This window comes from Schistocerca serialis, chromosome 10, assembly GCF_023864345.2.
Source record: "Schistocerca serialis cubense isolate TAMUIC-IGC-003099 chromosome 10, iqSchSeri2.2, whole genome shotgun sequence".
NCBI classification, from domain to species: Eukaryota; Metazoa; Arthropoda; class Insecta; order Orthoptera; family Acrididae; genus Schistocerca; species Schistocerca serialis.
In genome coordinates, this window is record NC_064647.1 from 164,841,992 (window position 1) to 164,865,113 (window position 23,122).

At 45.4% G+C, this 23,122-nt stretch overlaps 1 protein-coding gene across 1 annotated transcript in view; it reads left to right on the forward strand.

The window, feature by feature from the left end:
* The window catches only part of LOC126424935 (cuticle protein 6.4-like), a 245,477-nt gene that overhangs the window by 9,518 nt on the left and 212,837 nt on the right, over positions 1–23,122 (forward strand). The window lies entirely within an intron of this gene.

Genomic DNA, 23,122 nt, shown 5'->3' on the forward strand with positions numbered 1-23,122 from the left:
CTGTAAAACCTTAGAATTTTTCGAGGCTAGTAATGTATCTAAAATAGAGGAGGACCCTACTCCCGCTCTACAAAACGAAATCAGATGTGCTATAAATGAGGCTAAACATTTGCTAAAGCCCTTTCAAAAGAAACAGCTGATAGACATGAACCCCCAGACTCCCAAACTTCGTTCTCAAATCAAAGTACATAAAATAAACCACCCTATCCGTCCAAAAGTAAACAGTATTAGTAGCAGATATCACGATTTATCCAGGTTCCTTCACAACAAGATTAAAAAATCATACATATTTCAGAATAATTATTCAATAACAAATAGTCAAGCACTGATTAATAAAATAAAAAATTTGGAATGTAATCAGGAGACAAAGTTAATATCGTTCGACATTACTAACCTTTACACTAATGTACCGATCCTGTATACAGTTGAAATTTTGGAGAATAACCTTCGTACCTATAAAAAAGATATAACAGACGAACAGATTACTGATCTCATACGTTTTTTGTCATTGGTAGTAAAATATAACTACTTCGAGTTTAATGGCAAACTGTATAAACAACTTGACGGCCCAGCAATGGGTAATCCGCTAGCGGGAATTTTAGCTGACATTTACATCAACTCGCTCGAAGACAAATTCTTCAGTAGGTACGACTCCACAGAATTAGGTATTTTATCCTGTTCGCATACGTAGATGACATTCTGAATATATACAATGGCATTAATGAAGGCGTAGATCAACTGTTCAATTTGTTCAATAACCTCCATGAAAAAATTAGTTTCATGTGTGAGTTACAAAATGAACGCCGCGAATTAAATTTCCTAGATCTGAAGTAGGCGATAATAGAGAATAAATTAATTTTTGATATTTTTCGAAAACCCACGAGTACTGATCATACCGTACCAGCAGACTCGACAATCCCTCAATCTCATAAGAAAGCTTTCTTTCATTCAGCAATTCACCGTGCCGTGGTTACTCCCTTATTACCAGAAAAACAGCAGAAAGAAATTGATATAATTAAGACAATAGCATTTAATAACGGCTACGAACCCTCACTAGTGGAAAACATCCTTAAAGAAAAAACTAAAGAGTCACCACTTTAGGTACTGGTCAAACTAATAATAATGATAAAAAGTACATCTGAATATCCTTTTTAGGTAACATATCGTATAGGATTCAACGTCTGTTAACTAAAAAATATGGCTGCAAAGTTGCTTTCTCCACACACAATAATTTACAAAAAAATTTAATTCATAATCTAAAAGCGTCAAACGAACCTTTACGTAGCTCAGGGGTAAATAAAATATCCTGTAATACATTTCCATCATTTTATGTTGGACAGACAGGCAGAGCTTTCAACGTAAGATCTTTTAGGCAAAAAAGGCACTAATGTGTACAATTCAACATTTGCCGAACATCTTTTGACAACAGGGCGTAAACCTAAAGAATTAAACGACATGATAATTCTGCATAGAGAAAAGAAAGGGAGAAAACTTGATGTCTTGGAAGAACTTGAAATTTTCAGGCACACACCAAATAAAGATGACAGTTGAAAAATAGAAATTTTTTTAATGCTTTTAAACCGGTGCTCTCAGTTTTATGATACTTATAATCCAGGTTCTCTCCTCCTTTTCAGAAACATTGTTTTACCTCTGTTAAGTTACGCTCATTAGCAGATGACCTCTGTGCCCTAGTTATGCAAGCTTTCTTTTCAAATTTTGCCATATAATGAACTGTTGTTCTTCATTACGTATATAATTCCTTTTTTTTTTCCTTTATTGAATTTCGATTCCCCCCGAAGGGGGCGGGCCTGCAGCAGCTTACTATGCCGCTCTTCAGCCTACATACTTTGGTTTAAAAATGTGAAGATAATATATAATAAAAAAACAGGCGATAAAATCGGAGACAAAGGGTAGCATGGCGAAAAAATCGTGGAACTTAAAACATAGAACAAAGGGATGATGATGCTAATAAAATACATACGAAGCAGACAGGTAAAATAATAGACAGACAATTAAAAAAACACGGCAACAGTCTTGTTTCTGTTCGCAAAAGACATAAAATTCACACCCTGCGACAGAATGGTTTCTGTTCGCAACACTTGGAAAGACGAAACAACACTGAACAGTCACTGGAACACTGCACTAAAATATGACATACCACAGCCGAGAGCAGGTTGGGGGAAACTGGACAGATGATGGGAGAATAAAGAAAAGGGGGGAAAGGTGAGGAAAAGCGAAGGGGGAAGGGGGAAAGGAGCCAATGGGATGAGGACCCATAAGAGGGGTGGGGGTGCTGGGCAGACGCGAGAGGGGAAGGCAGAGGACGGGAAGACAAAAGGACTTGGGAATGAACTGGTTTTTTTTGTTTTTTTTTCTCTATTGTCATTTTGAAACCTGTATACAGGCAGGCCTGCAGCATCATACTACGCTGCTCTTTGGCCGCAGAGAAACACAAAGATACAATGAAGACAATTAGACAAAAAAAAAAAGATGGTGGACATATAAACGGAGACAAACACATTTTAAAATACAAGGTGCCGTTCACGGGCGTAGAGTCCAAGATAAAATTGTTCAGAAACTTGGACACAGACAGAAACGAAAATTGTCACACGTGAACGTAGGTGCACAAAACGAATAACACTTAACCACTTAAGCACAAAACGACGGCACACACAGAGGCGATGATCTCTGGCGCACGAATGTCCACTGAGTGTGTACGAGTCTGGGGACCTGCCAAGAGAGGAGGAGGGGGATAGGAGAGGGAGAGGGGAGAGCAGATGCCAAGGGCAGGGGAGAAAGGGGGAAGGGTGGAAGGGGGAACGAAAGCCCGGGGGAAGAGGGGTGGAGGGAGGGGATGGGGGAAAAGGAAAGAGAAGGGAGGGAGGGTGCCTAAAGGAAAGGACACAGGAAGTGGGAGGGAGGATCAAAGTTGATAGGAGGGGTGGATGGAGGGGAGGAGGACATCATCAGGGAGGGGAAGCCACCTTGGGAGAGGGTAAGGAGGGTGGAGAGATGGAGACCGGGTGGGACATGGGAATACAGATGCGGCAGTGGGTGGGGGTGGGAGAGGATGGGTGAGACAAGCGGATGAGGAGGATCAAGTTTGCAGGAGGTGTACAGGATCTGTATCCTTTCAAGGAAAAGGAGGAGGTGGAGGAAGGGGATGGATCGTACAGGATCCGCATGGGGGAGGTGAGACGGATGCGATAGGTGAGGCGGAGAGCATGGTGTTCAAGGATTTGGAGGGATTTATAAAAGGTAGGGGGGGGGGGCGGAGATCCAGGCTGGATGGGCGTAACAAAGGATAGGGCGGATGAGGGATTTATAGGTGTGGAGGATGGTGGAGGGGTCCAGACCCCATGTACGGTGTAGTGGGACGCGAAATTGAAGCGTCACCCATCCACCAGTGTCAGTCCAGTTTGCAGGTGAATATAAGTTTAATTTAGTTTTTTGTTTATGTATTTTTGTAATATTTGTAATGGTTGTGAATTGTCTAAAGTTTGTATTTATTTTTTATGTTTCATGTACGGAGAGGGCGGCGCAACGAATGGAGACAGCATCTTCACTGCCGGGACCAGAGAGAAAATTGCTGGCCACTACACATCGTGGGTCAACAGCCAAAGAGTAACAGAAGGTCCTGAAACCGAGTTGTTGCGTCGTGCTTCTAAAAATTGAAAATTACGAATTTGTAATGTTTGTACAACAATGACGTCATAGAAAGTTTAATCATGTTGTAAATGGTCAGTTCTGTCTTGTCAAGGCTCAGGTTCACGTCTATTGTAGGAAGATAATAAACTAGTGTATGCTACTAAAGTTTAAATACGTGTTCCAAGAATTTATTTATGAAGAATTATGTTACATAATTTATTTGACAAGATTATTAATTTTTGACAACGTTCATCGCGAGTTTGAATCTCGAAAGTTTATTCAATGTGGTTCTAATATTTATTAAATCAGATCACATGCATTAATATAATTTCTGAGAAGAAACAAACGACATCTAAATTGAAAAAGTTTGCGCAAACCAATTGGACTGAGTGTCGTAATTCTGCGCATACGACTCAAATGATGATGTTTTAATTACAGTTTCGTTCAAGAACCATTCAGAGACAAATTTTTAAAAGAATTTAAATAATTTTGAAGTGTGTTGTAACTGACGTAGGTGACGAAGTCTGCACATGGTCATATGTCCAAAGAAAACCATTTATACAAAACTTACGTCGTTACACTACACCGGCCGGAAAGGAGCTTGAGGAGACAGAGTCGGGAGCGTGCCTTGGCTTGGATTGTCCGGATATGGGGAGTCCAGGAGAGGCGACGGTCGAGGGTGACGCCAAGGTACTTAAGGGTGGGAGTGAGGGCGACAGGACGGCCATAGATGGTGAAACAGAAATCAAGGAGGCGGAAGGAAGTGGTGGTTTTGCCTACAATGTTCGCTTGGGTTTTGGAGGGATTGACCTTGAGCAATCACTGGTTGCACCAAGAGGTGAACCGGTCAAGATGGGATTGGAGAAGGTGTTGGAGCGCTGCAGGGTGGGGGCAAGGGCAAGGAAGGCAGTGTCATCGGCAAACAGGAGAAGGTGGACGGGGGGTGACGGCGGCGGCATGTCCGCCGTGTACAAAAGGTACAGAAGGGGGGAGAGGACAGAGCCTTGGGGCACACCGGCGGAGGGCAAAAAGGTGTGGGAATCTGTGTTATGGATGGTGATATAGGAAAGACGGCGGAAAGAATGGAGGCGATCAGACGCACATAGTTAATGGGAAGGGCGAAGGTTTGGAGCTTGAAGAGGAGACCTGAATGCCATACGCGGTCATAAGCTCGTTCGAGGTCCAGGGAGAGGAAGATTGCGAAGCGACGGGAATTAAGCTGGTAATGAACTGTTGTTCTTCTTTACGTATGTAATTCCAGTCGTATTCAACTCTGGTTATACCTGTGCTACGTAAAACGTAGCGAATTTTGTACTATTTTATCCTGTTTGAAGCTCACTTGTAAATGTTACTCAATAATTTGTAAAATTAATTTTTGTTAATAGCTATATTGGCTATACGTGTGATTTACTTCAGAAATATACAAAACTGTCTTGCTCACGTTACTAGTGGCCCGCTTGTGGCGCGCCCTACATTACGTTTACTTGGCAGCGTGACTAGTTGCCACACAGTCAGTCTCGTCACACCACATCGGTGTTACTTACGTTTTAATGTTTGACCATTTGAAGAACATTATGTTTTATATTTTAATGTACAACTTGAGCAACTCAGCTCTTAAATCACTGTACATCTTTGACGATATGTTCTTCATGTAAGTACTATTTGTTTCACACTCATTTACATTAATGTAACTTTTATTAGCTAAGAATTTAATCTGACATATTCATCCAACTAGTGGTTCCTCCGTGTTAATCCCTCCAAGACCCAGGCGATCATCATAGGCCGCACCACCCGCTCCTTCCGCCTCCATGATTTCTACCTCACCATTTACGGCCGTCCTATCCACCTCACTCCTACCCTCAAATACCTTGGCCTCACACTCGACCGCCACCTCACCTGGACTCCCCATCTCCTTACCATCCAAAACAAAGCTCACAACCGCCTCCGCCTCCTGAAACTCCTGTCCGGCTGGACATGGGGTCTGCATCCTTCCACCATCCTTCACACCTACAAATCCATGATCCGCCCCATCCTTTGTTATGCCAGCATCGCTTGGATTTCCGCCCCTCCCCGGTTCTATAAAGTCCTCCAAATCCTCAAACGCCATGCACTCCGCCTCACCTTCCGCATCCGCCTTCCGTCCCCCACGCATATCCTCTATGACCTCATCCCCTTTCCCCACTTTCTCCTTTTCGTTGAACACATCCGCACACTATATATTGTCCGCCGCCTTGATCCCCCTCACCCCCTGGCGTCTCCCTTCCTCTCCACTCCCACCCAGTTGCCGCGCCTTTACCGTTGTGTCCCTCCCTCTCTCCATCTCCACACCCTCCATCTCCTTTCCCAACACAACTTCCACCGTCTACCACTCCCGGATGATGAGCTTCGCCCTGACATCTACCCTTCCTACCAACTCTAACCCCCTCTTCCTGCCTCCTCCTCAGGGCTCCCTCTCCTCCCCCTCCCTCCTTCTGAGCGGATTTCCCCTCCTACTCCCTGTCCATCTCTTGTGCCTTCTTTCAGTGTCTCTGCACTCCCTCCTGCCCTGTCTTCCCTTTCCCTCTCCCGCCCCATGTGTCTCCTGCCTCTTCGTGCACCCACGGTTGCCCCTCCTCTCTTCATCCCGCCGCTTCCCCAGCTGCCCCATGCTCTCCCCTCTTTTTCCATCCTCTCTGCCCTTTCCCTCGGCATGTCCCGCCTGGTAGTTTTACTCTTCGTCGTGTGTGCTCCAAGTGGGTTTTAAGTGTGTTGTTTTTGGAGTGTTTTTAATACTGTGGCCAACTTTTAAACTGTGCATGCGCATCCAGTGTCTTCTCTGTGTTTTAAGAATCGCACACTGTGTTTTTTAAACTTTCTGGTGACTATTTTAACTGTCCCCAATGAACTTCCACATGTCAGTGATTTTTACCTCCATTTTCTCCCCTTACTCTGTTTTATGTTCCCCTTTTTTTACCTCCTTATGTATGTATTATTTTATTCTTGTTTTAGTTGTCATGTCACTCGGCTGAAGAGCGGCGGATTGTGCTGCTGACAGCCCTCCCCTGCCCATATGGGGCAGGGGCATGAAATCACAATAAAGAAAAAAAAAAAGAAAAAAAAACATATTCATTTTACCTTGACCCCCCATCTCCGGACAATCCAAGCCAAGGCACACTCCTGACTCCGTCTCCTCAAGCTCCTTCCAGGACGTACATGGGGTCTGGACCCCTCAACCATCCTCCACATTTATAAATCCCTCATCTGCTTTATCCTCTGCTACGCCCACCCTGCCTGGATCTCCGCCCCTCCTATCTTTTACAAATCCCTTTAAATCCTCGAACGCCATGCTCTTCGCCTCGCCTGTCGCATCTGTCTCCCCTCCCCCATGCAGATCCTGTACGCCCTTATCCCATTCCCCCACCTCCTCCTTTTCCTCGAATGGATACAGATCCTCTACACCTCCTGTAAACTAGATCCCCCTCACCCACTCGTCTCTTCCATCCTCTCCCATCCCCATCCCTGTCCACTGCCATACCTATATTCCCACGTCCCACCTGCTCTCCATCTATCCACTCTCCTTACCCTCTCCCAAGGTGGCTTCCGCCAGCTCCCCCTCCCTGATGATGTCCTCCTCCCCTCCATCTACCGCTCCTATCAACTTTGATCCACCCCTCCCACTTCCTGCATTTTTTGTCCTCAGTGCACCCTCTCTCCCTTCTCTCTCCTTTCCCTCCCTCCACCCTTCCTCCCCCCCTCCTCCCCTGGGCTTCCCCTACCCCCCATACCTTCCCTCCTCCCCCCATCTCCTCTGCCATTACCATCTCTGACCTCCCCTCTCCCTCCACCACCACCTTCTTCCTCTCTTGGCAGGTCCCCGGACTCGCACACGTTAAGTGGAATGTAGTGGGTAATAAAAAAGAAGAAAAGAAAAGGTTGAATGTGTGGGAAGAAATGGTGAATAAAAAGGGGTTTTAAAATCGATAATGACCGTGAAGAAGGGAACGAATAAAATGCAAATCGGACTTCGTATTACAGAAAAGCTATCGGACTTTGTGATTCGTAAAAGCTATTGTTGGGGTGGTTCTTGTGACGTTTCTAAGCAGAAGTCAAACTAATTTCCACTACAAACCTTATTTGAAAGAGAACAGAGAATAACAAGATGTGATTTACAGGGGAAATGGCGTAGATAAGAGTTCATTCTTTACCATGTTAACATGTCTTCTCTCGTGCAGCGTCCAGGTCTTGTTCTCCAAAAATCTCCTACTTCATTTCTGCGTGAAAAGTCGTAGATGCTCCGAAATCTTGCAATAAATTTCATTGTCCAGGAATTACTAATGTATACAAATTAAAACCATCTTGATATTGAATGCAATGTATTTACGTTGCTGCTTCCATCCTCCAAATTTCATATAAACTTCCACAATACGTCTGCACACCAATAAGTTTTTTCGTCTTAATCCGACCAAGGCTAGCTAATAAATAAGCTTCCGCTCTCTGTTCTCGCTTCCCACGCCCGGGTTCCTGGGTTCGATTCCCGGCGGGGTCAGGGATTTTCTCTGCCTCATGATGACTGGGTGTCGTGTGATGTCCTTAGGTTAGTTATGTTTAAGTAGTTCTAAGTTCTAGGGGACTGATGACCATAGATGTTAAGTCCCATAGTGCTCAGAGCCAGTTGAACTTCCGCTCTCTAGAGACAATAGCGAGTCGAGCGCTCATACAGCTGCGACGGTATAATTTATATCTGAGGGAACGAGAGTAGCGCGGCGAAATTCAAAGTCCCGCTACAGGACATTCGCGCGCCGGAGATCATCGCCATCAGTTTTTCGTGTGTGTGCCGTTGTGTTTGTGATTCAGTGTTTTCCGCCGCCCTCGCTCCTTCGTTCACGTGTGTCGTCTAAATCATCAGTGTTTGTGCACAGTGCCGACAGTTTTCTTGTTTTTCGTCAAGTGTGAACGGCTTAATGTTTTATAATTACTGTATCTGCTGTTTTTTAACCGCCATTGTGTTACTTTTTGGTATTCATTGGTTGTCTCTTTTATTGCACTGCTTGTGGCTGAAGAGCGGAGTAAAATTTTCCGCTGCCAGCCCATTTTGAATGAGGTGCAAAATGACAATAAAGAAAAAAAAATTATTTTAGGTAATTACCTTACCTTCTGATGAAGTTACCCTTAGAGGTGACGAAACCTGGTCAAGGTATATAGGAAACCTATGCAACAGGTTGGCTGATTTTTACATATTTTTTTAAAAAAAAGACGTGAAAATAATTAGGATGAACACAAAAAACACCTCCAAATCGTGCAAGAAAATTACCACATACGGAAACCAAAGCAGAAAGAAAAACCATGTTGAATGACCAAGTATACATGCTAAGCAATTCATTATTTACACTAATAGATAAAATAATAGAATAACGCTGCAAAAGGGTATTAATATAATAATAATGTCCAATGTAATAATACCACCGAGCCCCTACACAGAATATTGAAACGAAAAGTAAAATTAGCTGTCACCCAAGTTTTCAACCACTTGCTAACAGTTAGTACAACACAAGACAATTCAAAAAAAAAAAAAAAAAAAAAAAAAAAAAAAAGAATTTGAACCATTTTTTTTATAAACACACGAACACACACACACATACACACACACATTTTAAGAAACATGCAGAAAGAAAGATTACTTTTCGACAGGTAGTCACCGACACACTAACCTAGCAATGGCCTAACGGCAATGTGCTTGCGGGACAAGTTCACATGGAGAGGAAATATATGTTTTATTATTTCCTTCATTATAGTAACTACTTCACACAACTATATTTAATGCCGTTTATTAAACGCTCTCGATTAAGAGGCACCTAAGGTGCTCGTGATTCACTCACACTATGCATCAACGTAGTTCTCAAAAATTTTTCCTCAAATGAAGGCCTACATTTTTGGCCAGAATGCCCTTTCGGCCTATACTAGTCTGCTTTCTACGTCCTCCTTGCTTCATACACTAGATGTTATTGTCCTTCCAAGGTATCACGATTAGTTCGACTATTTCGTTGCCGCCAATCTTAATGTTAAATATATCGCTCATCTCATACCTGTTGCTCCTCATTACTTTCGTGTTTTTTCTGTTTACTCTCAAGCTATAGTATCTGGTCATCCGACTTACATTTAACAGGTCCTGCAATTATTCCTCATTTTCATTGACTGTGCCAATATCATCAACCATCTGATATCGTTTCACTCGGAATTTTAATCCCACTCTTGAACCTTTCTTTTATTTTCGTCACTGCTTCTTTCATTGCCTATACTGAACACACTGGAAAAAGATTACATCGTTGTCTTATACCCTTTGTAAATCATTCTTATTTTTTTCCTCTTGGATCTTGCACGTATTGTATATTTCAAATGGCTCTGAGCGCTATGGGACTTAACAGCTATTTTCATCAGTCCCCTAGAACTTAGAACTGCTTAAACCTAACTAACCTAAGGACATCACACAACACCCAGTCATCACGAGGCAGAGAAAATCCCCGACCCCGCCGGGAATCGAACCCGGGCGCGGGAAGCGAGAACGCTACCGCACGACCACGAGCGGTGGACTGTATATTTCATGACTTTCTCTATACTAGCTTACTCATATTTTTCCCAGAATTTCGATCATCTTGCGCTATTTTACACTGTCGAGCGTCGACAAATCCAGTGAATGCCTTTTGACCTTTCCACAGTTTTGCTTCCATTATCAAGCGCAACGTCAGAACCTCCTCCTCTCCTTCCAACCCCACCCCGCTGCCTTCACGGTCAATTCCGGTGCGGTTCGCTACGGATGGTTCGCTACGGACGCGACAGCATGCGCTAACCAATATGTTCCAAAACGTCGAGGATAAAAAGAGGATTCTACCGAAGCTCGTACCAAGGGTTCTACCAGTGATAGAGAGGGGCCTTTTTTTTTTGGTCATCAGTCTACTGACTGGGTTGATGCGGCCCTCCACGAATTCCTTTCCTTTGCTAACCTCTTCATCTCAGAGTAGTACTTGCAACCTACGTCCTCAAATATCTGCTTGACGTATTCCAACTTCTGTCTTCCTCTACAGTTTTTGCCCTCTACAGCTCCCTCTAGTACCATGGAAGTCATTCCCTCATGTCTCAGCAGATGTCCTATCATCCTGTCCCTTCTCCTTATCAGTGTTTTCCACATATTCCTTTCCTCTCCGATTCTGCGTGGAACCACCTCATTCCTTACAATATCAGTCCACCTAATTGCCGGCCGCGGAGGCCGTGCGGTTCTAGGCGCTCCAGTCCGGAACCGCGCTGCTGCTACGGTCGCAGGTTCGAATCCTGCCTCGGGTTTGGGTGTGTATGATGTCCTTAGGTTAGTTAGGTTTAAGTAGTTCTAGGTTCTAGGGGACTGATGACCACAGCATGGCTCAGAGCCATTTGAACCATCCACCTAACTTTCAACATTCGTCTATAGCACCACATCTCAAATGCTTCGATTCTCTTCTGTTCCGGTTTTCCCACAGTCCATGTTTCACTACTATACAATGCTGTACTCCAGACGTACATCCTCAGAAATTTCTTCCTCAAATTAAGGCCGGTATTTGATATTAGTAGACTTCTCTTGGCCAGAAATGCCTTTTTTGCCATAGCGAGTCTGCTTTTGATGTCCTCCTTGCTCCGTCCGTAATTGGTTATTTTACTGCCTAGGTAGCAGAATTCCTTAACTTCATTGATTTCGTGACCATCAATCCTGAGGTTAAGTTTCTCGCTGTTCTCATTTCTACTACTTCTCATTACCTTCGTCTTTCTCCGATTTACTCTCAAACCATAGTGTGTACTCATTAGACTGTTCATTCTGTTCAGCAGATCATTTAATTCTTCTTCACCTTCACTCAGGGTAGCAATGTCATCAGCGAATAGTATCATTGATATCCTTTCACCTTGTATTTTAATTCCACTCCTGAACCTTTCTTTTATTTCCATCATTGCTTCCTCTATGTACAGATTGAAGAGTAGGGGCGAAAGCCTACAGCCTTGTCTTACACCCTTCTTAATACGAGCACTTCGTTCTTGATCGTCCACTCTTATTATTCCCTCTTGGTTGTTGTACATATTGTATATGACCTGTCTCTCCCTATAGTTACCCCTACTTTTTTCAGAATCTCGAACAGCTTGCACTATTTTATATTGTCGAACGCCTTTTCCAGGTCGACAGATCCTATGAAAGTGTCTTGATTTTTCTTTAGCCTTGCTTCCATTATTAGCTGTAACGTCAGAATTGCCTCTCTCGTCCCTTTACTTTTCCTAAAGCCAAACTGATCGTCACCTAGCGCATTCTCAATTTTCTTTTCCATTCTTCTGTATATTATTCTTGTAAGCAGCTTCGATGCATGAGCTGTTAAGGTGATTGTGCGATAATTCTCGCACTTGTCAGCTCTTGCCGTCTTCGGAATTGTGTGGATGATGCTTTTCCGAAAGTCAGATGGTATGTCGCCAGACTCATATATTCTACACACCAACGTGAATAGCCGTTTTGTTGCCACTTCCCCCAATGATTTTAGAAATTCTGAGGGAATGTTATCTATCCCTTCTGCCTATTTGACCGATTCTAATACGGAATCCCCTCTCTCTTCTAAATCGACTCCTGTTTCTTCTTCTATCACATCAGACAAATCTTCACCCTCATAGAGGCTTTCAATGTATACTTTCCACCTATCTGCTCTCTCCTCTGCATTTAACAGTGGAATTCCCGTTGCACTCTTAATGTTACCACTGTTGCTTTTAATGTCACCAAAGGTTGTTTTGACTTTCCTGTATGCTGAGTCTGTCCTTCCGACAATCATATCTTTTTCGATGTCTTCACATTTTTCCTGCAGCCATTTCGTCTTAGCTTCCCTGCACTTCCTATTTATTTCATTCCTCAGCGACTTGTATTTCTGTAGTCCTGATTTTCCCGGAACATGTTTGTACTTCCTCCTTTCATCAATCAACTGAAGTATTTCTTCTGTTACCCATGGTTTCTTCGCAGCTACCTTCTTTGTACCTATGTTTTCCTTCCCAACTTCTGTGGTGGCCCGTTTTAGAGATGTCCATTCCTCTTCAACTGTACTGCCTACTGCGCTATTCCTTATTGCTGTATCTATAGCGTTAGAGAACTTCAAACGTATCTCGTCATTCCTTAGTACTTCCGTATCCCACTTCTTTGCGTATTGATTCTTCCTGACTAATGTCTTGAACTTAGCCTATTCTTCATCACTACTATATTGTGATCTGAGTCTATATCTGTTCCTGGGTACGCGTTACAATCCAGTATCTGATTTCGGAATCTCTGTCTGACCATGATGTAATCTAACTGAAATCTTCCCGTATCTCCCGGCCTTTTCCAAGTATACCTCCTCCTCTTGTGATTCTTGAACAGGGTATTCGCTATTACTAGCTGAAACTTGTTACAGAACTCAATTAGTCTTTCTCCTCTTTCATTCCTTGTCCCAAGCCCATATTCTCCTGTAACCTTTTCTTCTACTCCTTCCTCTACAACTGCATTCCAGTCGCCCATGACTATTAGATTTTCGTCCCCCTTTACGTACTGCATTACCCTTTCAATATCCTCAAACACTTTCTCTATCTGTTCATCTTCAGCTTGCGACGTCGGCATGTATACCTGAACTATCGTTGTCGGTGTTGGTCTGCTGTCGATTCTGATTAGAACAACCCGGTCACTGAACTGTTCACAGTAACACACCCTCTGCCCTACCTTCCTATTCATAACGAATTCTATACCTGTTATACCATTTTCTGCTGCTGTTGGTATTACCCGATACTCATCTGACCAGAAATCCTTGTCTTCCTTCCACTTCACTTCACTGACCCCTACTATATCTAGATTGAGCCTTTGCATTTCCCTTTTCAGATTTTCTAGTTTCCCTACCACGTTCAAGCTTCTGACATTCCACGCCCCGACTCGTAGAACGTTATCCTTTCGTTGATTATTCAATCTTTTTCTCATGGTAACCTCCCCCTTGGCAGTCCCATCCCGGAGATCCGAATGCGGGACTATTCCGGAATCTTTTGCCAGTGGAGAGATCATCATGACACTTCTTCAATTACAGGCCACATCTCCTGTGGATACACGTTACGTGTCTTTAATGCAGTGGTTTCCATTGCCTTCTGCATCCTCATGTCGTTGATCATTGCTGATTCTTCCGCCTTTAGGGGCAATTTCCCACCCCCAGGACAAGAGAGTGCCCTGAACCTCTATCCGCTCCTCCGCCCTCTTTGACAAGGCCGTTGGCAGAATGAGGCTGATTTCTTATGCCGGAAATTACCGCGGAGAAGCCCTCGGACGTTGGCGCGCCAGGTACATATAAGTCTGCGGCCGCGAGCTCGGCTCCAGTTCACCACCGGTAATGGAAGGTGAATCTTTGACAATGCCAGCCACTCGTGCTGGTGAAACGTCAGTAAAATCATAATACAAACGTCGACCGAAGAACCCGAGACAGAAGCCAATAGGCAGTTTGTCAACAAGTGGCCACGAAAGCCTTTAACAATATTGGAATAGCAATGTGTTCAGCGTATGACTCTGGCCCATCGTACTGTATCTGCAACAGAAACTTTAGCAGCAGTTGGCACCACAGTGACACAACGAACTCTTGCAAATCGGTTACTTCTAGGAAAGCTCCGAACCAGACGTCCTGTAGCGTGCATTGCACCGAACCCAAACCATCGCCGTTTGTGACTTCAGTGGTGTCAAGCGAGAGCTCATTGGACGGCGCAGTGGAGCACTGTTGTATTTTCTGATGAAATGTGGTTCTGCTGCGATGCCAGTGATAGCCGTGTGTTGGTTGCAGGTAGGCCAATTGAGAGCCTGCACCCAATCAGTGAGTTTGCTAGACACACTGGACCTGCACCTTAAGTTACGGTCTCCGATGCGATTTCGTATGACAGTAGGAGCGCTGTCGTGGTTATTCCACGCACCCTTAATGCAAATTGGTAATTATATCTCGAGTTTTGACCTGTTGTGCTGCCGCTCATGAACAGTCTTCCTTTAGTGTTCAACCCTGATTTTGGTTTGCAGCAGACCACAACTCCTCTCTTCTGTGTGCCTTCCTCTTCATTTCCACGTATGTGTTACGTCCAACGTCTTTCATGATCATTCCTGTTCTGTTGCATGTGTGATATCCTTGGTCACCCCCGCCGATTCCTTCCCTCAATAGCTCCTTCTGCTATTTTTCCAATGATGTTGTTGTGTCGTAGTATGTGCCCTACAAATTTGTCTCTTCTTGTTTGGATGTGCCTCCACAGAGATCTGGTTTCCTGTACTATTCTAAGCACCTCTCCATTTGTTACTTTGTCTCTCCAGCTCATCTTCATCATCCTTCTATAGCACCACATCTCCAGGGCCGCCTTCTCTTCCGATTGTCCAAGTTTCACATCCGTATTGGGCCACACTTCAAACGAAACCTTTCATGATATGTTTCCTTCTTTTCAGACTGATGTTGTTGTTAGTGAGTAAGTTTCTTCTCCGATTAAATGCAATTTTGGCCTTTTGTATTCTGGTCGCAATTTCTTTCCGGCTTCTACCATCTCTTGTGATTTTGCTTCCCAGGTAAGTAAATTCCTCTATCACTTCCAGCTCCAACGACATGAACAGTATTTTTTGGAAGTTTGTGGTAAGGCCTTATGGGACCAAACTGGTGAGGTCATCAGTCACTAAGTTTACACACTACTTGACCTAAATTAAATTAACTTACACTGGGGGAGTAGGGGAGCTACCCTGCGAGGAAGAACAGTATTCCTGAGAGTGTTTTCCAAAAGGATAACGCTCGCCTACATTCCAGTTTTGTAACCCAACGTGCTCTACAGCCTGTTTATGTGTTGCTTGTCCTGCTCGATCACCAGATCTGTCTCCAATCGAGCACATATGGGACATCATCGGACGACAACTCGAGCATCACCCACAAACAGCATAAGCCCGTATTCATCGACCAAGTGGAACGGGCATAGAACGAATTGACATCCGACACTTGTTCAAACTAATTCATACATGTTTGCATACTTGCATTCAACATTCTGGCGGCTACATCAGTTACTAATGTTCCAGCTTTCCACATTTGCAATGGCTTATCTCGCGGTTACTTTAACCTGTGGTCTTCCAATATTAAACTCGGAAATACATTGACAAATATGTTCCCAAAATTTCATTACTGTAAATTAAATATTTTTCTGGTGTTGCGATTTTTTTCTGTCAGTATACTTCTAACCACTTTTCTACTTTAATGATTTCATGATCATGATATGTGCAAAACCTCCTCAAAAGAACACCTTATCCAACTAAAATATTGTTCTGTCTCTGGTGATATAGAAGTTGAAAGGGTTCTGTAGCCACCTTTCATTAGTCCGGTAGCCCATTTTCACTAGCATTTCTCTTTCTTTTCCTCGTTTCTCTTTCTCATAACTCTCATAGTGGTGTGATTAACTGAATGTGGTTGTGTATCACGTTGCTAGACGGTGGCGTAGTCTGCTGCAGAAAGTCTGTGATAGTCGTACAGATTCAGCAGCAGTTGTACAGAATAGCCAACTCTCGTAGTGGTCAAGTAGGCAAAGAGGTTTGCGGTACTTGTGAGAAATCCATCTGCGCAAGGTTGGTGGCGGAAATGGCATCTTTGGGTTTTCCGGGCAACGAGGAACGTGGAAGAGGCTGGAGAAGAAAAAGGATGGCAGTCGGCCGCCGGTACGGGAAGCGTCCACAGCTGTGCTCCAGTCGAAGAAGGGTGAGTTAGACTGACCGCGTGGCGTGTCATTACTTGGCGAGAAGAGAGCTGTTAGCTTTTGGTCTCGCTTTTCAGCTCTGAAAGATTGCTTTGCCTTGTCGCAGCAAGGAATGCAAAACTTTGGCAGATTTTTCTTTTAGAAAATTTCTACAGCAGACTTGGATCCGCCGGAAGAGCGCCAGACAAAGGTGTCGATAAGAAGTGAGCATTCGCTCCTGTATGAATGTCTGTTTGCCTTCAGCTGTTCCTCTATAAGCTTTTATTTTCGTAAATATCAACAGTTTTGCCTTCTCGTAAATTTTCCTTGCTTTATGTATCTTTCGTCCGTGGGGAGCCGATCACGTGGTTGAACTGTGGTGTCACCGCCAGACACCACACTTGCTAGGTGGTAGCTTAAATCGGCCGCGGTCTATTTAGTACATGTTGGACCCACGTGTCGCCACTGTGTGATCGCAGACCTAGCGCCACCACAAGGCAGGTCTCGATAGACAAGAGAGCACTCATCCCAGTTGTACGGACGACATTGCTAGCGACAATACGGACGAAGCCTTCCTCTCATTTGCCGAGAGACAGTTACAATAGCCTTCTGCTAAGTCCATGGCTACGACCTAGCAAGGCGCCATTAGCCTTACCTACTTTGAGAGTTATCGTATAAATGTCTCAAGCCGAACGTGGAAACCAACAAAGAATAAAGTTAAGTATAAAGCAGCTACGTACTTTTCTTGCTACCATTCAATAGTTATCCTGTTCCAGACTTGACGCCAGTCGGCGTGTGTGTACGCGTGCCTTTCTTTCGGCTCCCTTCCCAGTGTGGCGTAGCAAGCTTGTTACGTCACAACAGATTGGCGACGAAAGGGTCTTGTTCTTTCTGATTGCTTACATTTACTTGTGTCATGGCTTCACCAGATGTACTGTCCGAATTTTATCGCTTGCAGAATCAGCAGACGCAGGCGTTATTGGATGCCCTTGGACAGCTCGTCCAGGGTCAACGTGCCATTCAAACCGATGCGGCAGCCGCCGCTTCACCGCTACCGCTGCCACAACTCGCAGTTGCACCGCCTTTTAGGCACTACGACCCGGCGCACGTGGACGGAATGGTCCCGCCAGTTTGCCTTTCATCTAGCCGCCTACAGAATTCAAGGTAATGAGCGGCAGCCGTTTTTGCTTTCTTGTGTCAGTGTGTCTACCTACCATGTGATAGTGAAATTGTTTCCCCGACGCGACGTAGCAACTCTGTCCTACGATGAGATTTTGTCTGCTTTAGATGCCTATTTCAAAGAAACAGTTAATGTGGTTGCCAAACGGTATACGTTTTTTGATACAAAACGTACGGCGGGTCAAACTAATAGGGAGTGGGTAGCAACATTGCAAGGACTTACTAGGGACTGTGCCTTTGACTGTGACTGTGGCCTTTCTTATTCAGATACAATGGTGCGTGATGCAATTGCACAGAACGTTTCTGATGTTTGCATACGGGAGCAAATTTTGAAACTAGTAAATCCCTCCCTTCAACAAGTGATAGACATATTGGATAGACAAGACACACTTGACTGTGCTCAGGAATCTTTTGAAACTTCGCCAGCCATGTGTAACATTAACCGGCCTGCCGGGCGAGCTGCGCGGCCCGGTAAATTGCCCTCGCGCACGTCGACGCAGCTGCCGCCGCGCTCTCAGCCACGTGTGCCGCGCCAGCACACAAATGCAGTGAAATCATGCCCGCGGTGTGCTACTCGACATTCGCGTGAACATTGCCCGTCACGCCAAGCTATTTGCTTTTTCTGCAATAGGAAAGGACATGTTCAAAGGGTTTTGCCAGAAAAAGCTCAAATCAGACAATCACAACCATTCCCGGCCCTTTGTTTCGCGCCGGAATCGAACCAAGGACACTCAGGATCGTGGACCTTCGCCCTTGGACATTCATGTCGTTACTTCCACCTCGTCCAGTGCCACTTTCTCTAACAGTGACTGAGTTCGTCCCACAAAAACTGTGTGTCGACGTCGCCGGAAATCACGTCAATTAGCAAGTGATTCTGTACAAGTGTCTGTTCAAATTGCACAAAACAGTCGCTCTTGTCGTCAGCAGGACAATAAACTTTTTGTAGATTTGGATTTAATGGCAAGGTCATACCATTCCGGCTCGATACTGGAGCTGAAGTTTCATTGCTCAATCACGACATGTACAAACAACTGGGCGCACCTCCGTTGCGTGCCGCAAATGTTAAGTTACATAGTTATTCAGGACAGAATATACCTGTGTTAGGACAGTGCAGCCTTCTTGCCACATACAAGGGACAAACAAAACTTGTGTCATTTTACGTTCTTCGTTCTTCTACTGCAGTGAACTTGTTTGGTTTAGATTTATTTCAGTTGTTTAACATGTCTATTGTAAATCAGGTCCTATTAGTGAATCAAACTATGCCTTCAGACAGTGTTTCTCGCTTATGTGAAGAATTTGCAGACATTTTTGCACCGGGCTTAGGTTCCGCTAAAAACTATGAAGCACATTTGGAACTGAAAGTCAATGCGCAACCGAAATTTTTCAGAGCACGCAATGTTCCCCATGCATTGCGTGATGTGGTCGCAAGAACATTAAACGATCTAGAATCACAGGGTGTAATTGAACGTGTGCAAGCTTCTCTCTGGGCATCACCCTTAGTAATTTTGCCAAAACCTTCCGGAAAATTGAGGCTTTGCGTGGACTTCAAGGCCACAGTGAATCCACAACTAGTGACTGCTACTTTTCCTTTGCCCCGCCCAGAAGATCTTTTTGCTAAACTGTGCCCGGGAAAATATTTTTCAAAGTTGGACCTAGCCGATGCGTACTTGCAAATACCGGTGGACGACGAATCCCAGCGCGTATTGGTGGTTAACACGCATCTTGGATTGTACAGGTTCAAAAGACTGCCGTTCGGGTGTGCATCCGCCCCTGCATTGTTTCAGCAATATTTACAAACTATTTGTGCGTCGGTCCCTACTGCAGCAAACTATCTGGACGATATAGTGATCTCCGGACAGACAGAAGAAGATCACCTTGCGAACCTACGAACGTTATTTCAGGTCTTGCGACAAAATGGTCTTCGCTTGAGGAAGGACAAATGTGTGTTTTTTGCTCGTGACTTACCATACCTGGGCCATGTCATCAATGCCCAAGGCATACATCCGAGTCCAGCGCACCTCCGTGCCATACAAGATTTGCCTTCCCCTCAAAATGTGAAGCAGCTGCAGAGTGTGTTGGGTAAAATTACCTACTATCATCGCTTTCTGCGCAATGCATCTTCCATTTCAGCTCCGCTTCATCGCTTACGCCGTAAGGGTGTTCCGTTCGTCTGGACGACGGAATGCGAACGCGCCTTTCGCCAATTGAAATCGGCGTTGCTTTCAAATACTTGCCTTACGCCTTTCGATCCCCAGAAACCCCTTTTGTTGATGGTAGATGCATCGGATTTTGGGATCGGTGCTGTGCTTGCGCACAAAGTTGGCTCGCATGATCGCCCTATTGCCTTTGCGTCAAAATTACTCTCGTCTGCGCAAAGAAATTACTCACAGATAGAGAAAGAAGCTTTGGCTCTCGTGTTTGGTGTTACTAAGTTCCATGATTTCTTGTATGGTCGTCACTTTACCATCATCACAGACCACAAACCTTTGACGTCGCTTTTTCATCCGCGCAAGCCTGTACCTCCGCGTACAGCACAGACATTCATTCGCTGGTCTATTTTCCTCTCGCAGTACCGCTATGATATCTTGTATCGGTCCACTGCTGAGCACGGAAACGCCGATGCGTTGTCCCGTTTGCCTGTTGCTGAGGATAAAGCATTCGATTCTTCCGAAATTGCTTGCATGTTCATTGATTCGGAAACCGATGAAGTGATCGAATCGTTTCTGATTGATTTTCGTCGTGTCGCTACAGCCACAGCTGCTGACCCTGTCCTTGCTACTGTTTTACGTTTTGTTGCTACGAAATGGCCTTTGTCAAAGTCTCGGATCGAGGATCCGTTGGTTCGCCGATTTTTTGCTCATAGGGAGAGACTTTTTGTTCGACGTGGTGTTTTGTTGTTGCGTTCTGATAATGATCAGTCCAGAGTCGTGGTCCCACGTTCGTTACAGTCCTCTGTCTTACGGCTTCTTCACCAAGGACATTGGGGTATAGTGCGAACGAAACAACTTGCTCGTCAGCACTGTACTTGGTTCGGAATCGATGCTGCGATTACGAATATGTGTTCTTCTTGCATGGCATGTGCCGAACAACAATCCGCACCGCCGCGGAAAGTCTTTGCATGGCCAAAAGCCACTTCCCCTTGGCAACGCTTGCACATTGATTTTGCTGGTCCATTCTGGAATGCTCGATGGTTGGTTCTGGTCGATGCCTTCAGTAATTTTCCTTTTGTTGTCCGGATGTCTTCCACGACGTCCTCCGCCACCATCCAAGCGTTGTCTGCTATCTTTTGCATTGAAGGTCTTCCGCAGACTATTGTTTCCGACAATGGCCCACAATTCATGTCCGCAGAATTTCAGTCATTCTGCCAGGCCAATGGTATTCAACATCTGACATCCGCGCCGTTTTCGCCTCAGTCAAAAGGTGCCACTGAACGATTGGTCCGGACTTTCAAGTCACAGATGTTGAAGTTGAAAGAGTCGCATTCTCGGGAGGACGCGTTGTTGCTCTTTTTGTCATCGTATCACTCTCAGCCCCGAGATGGTCGCTCGCCGGCTGAGTTGCTCCACGGTCGTCCTCATCGGACCTTGATGTCTTTGCTGCATCCGCCGCATCAGGTTCCTATGCAGCGGTAGACTCCTGCTTTTGCTCCAGGCGACGTTGTATTTTATCGCAACTATCGCGGTTCACGGCGTTGGCTCGCAGGGCGCATTCTTCGCTGCCTCGGCCGCGCGATGTATTTGGTTTTGGGGGCCTCTGGTGAGGTGCGTCGGCATCTCAATCAGCTGCGCCTCTGTCGTCGCACGGGTTCTGCCGCTCCCCGTCTGCTTTCAGCGACGGTGCCGTCCGGTCAGCGCCCTGGGGACCCATCTACTGGCTCGCCTCATCCCCAGGTGTTCCCGACGATGCCTTCCATTTTGCCCCATGGCGACGCGCCGCCGCAGCAGCCGCCTCCCCCGCCGCCACCTGTTCTCCCGCCGGCGCCGCCCGCATTCGACGCTTCGCTGCAGCCGCCAAGCGCCTCCCAGGGTCACGCGCCGCCGATCGCTTCCCGCGACCAGCCGTCCTCCGCCATGGACCTCTTGCCCGCTCCGGACCACATGACGTCATCGCGCGTCGGGTACCCCGACGCAATGGAGGTCGACCCTTCGGCCCCTCCTGTCTCATTACGGGCGCATACACCGCATGTTGACGTGCACCCTGGACTAGGTTTTCAGGCGTTTCCTAGATCCCCTCGGACCGAATGGCCGGGTGCGGGTGGCACAGCCTCGCCTGTTGTTAGGCTCCCCACCTCATCGCATACGTCAACATGGGGTCCTCCCCACGGCGGGCGGAAGCCTTATCACACGACCGTTCGCCGATTTGCGGGGGAGGAATGTGGTGTCACCGCCAGACACCACACTTGCTAGGTGGTAGCTTAAATCGGCCGCGGTCCATTTAGTACATGTCGGACCCGCGTGTCGCCACTGTGTGATCGCAGACCTAGCGCCACCACAAGGCAGGTCTCGATAGACGAGAGAGCACTCGCCCCAGTTGTACGGACGACATTGCTAGCGACAATACGGACGAAGCCTTCCTCTCATTTGCCGAGAGACAGTTAGAATAGCCTTCTGCTAAGTCCATGGCTACGACCTAGCAAGGCGCCATTAGCCTTACCTACTTTGAGAGTTATCGTATAAATGTCTCAAGCCGAACGTGGAAACCAACAAAGAATAAAGTTAAGTATAAAGCAGCTACGTACTTTTCTTGCTACCATTCAATAGTTATCCTGTTCCAGACTTGACGCCAGTCGGCGTGTGTGTACGCGTGCCTTTCTTTCGGCTCCCTTCCCAGTGTGGCGTAGCAAGCTTGTTACGTCACAACATGAACATTAGAGTTTGTTGGGCTACCGTCATCACTAACTGTTCGGTCTCATGTTTGGTTTAAAGAATGTTAACTGTTCATGATTGTGTGATGAGATATTGTTGCAACTTGCCCACGATACCTAGAAAATGCGTCTCCAAAAACCACGTGGGCACGCGGGTCTACTGCGAAACGAGCACCGTTTCACGAGTTAATTACGATCAGTTATGAGGCAACAGCAGTTGTATGAATGATTCACACCAATGATTTTAGATTATAACGGTGAATGTATCGATGCTTTTCTTTAATGTTTTAGGAATTAATGTTATCAGGAATTGTGTACATGCCTCACATCCAAATCTTAGGAATAAATGATTTTGTCTACTATTTTCTCTTGTGTTCCGAGGTTACGTTTTTGCACCTAAGCCACTCACCTCGTAGCTTTCCCGTTAGCACATCCAACGCGTTTCCTTACGCGCAGGTTCAGTGATTTGTTTCCCCTTTTCTTTTAAAACAAATGCTTTAGATTAAGTCTTATTTTCAGGTGTGTTGCTGGGAGCTGGTCTTATGCACAGCGTTGATACATTTTCTATTTTACTTTAAATGTTTGATTCTCGTCAACAGCGCACGCGCAATATTATTAATTACATCGCATCCCCCATGAGCGATATCACTACGTATACATTTTTATGAGTTTTTGGACTGTGATCAAATTAATCTATTTTCCGACTCGGCCAAACCTTTG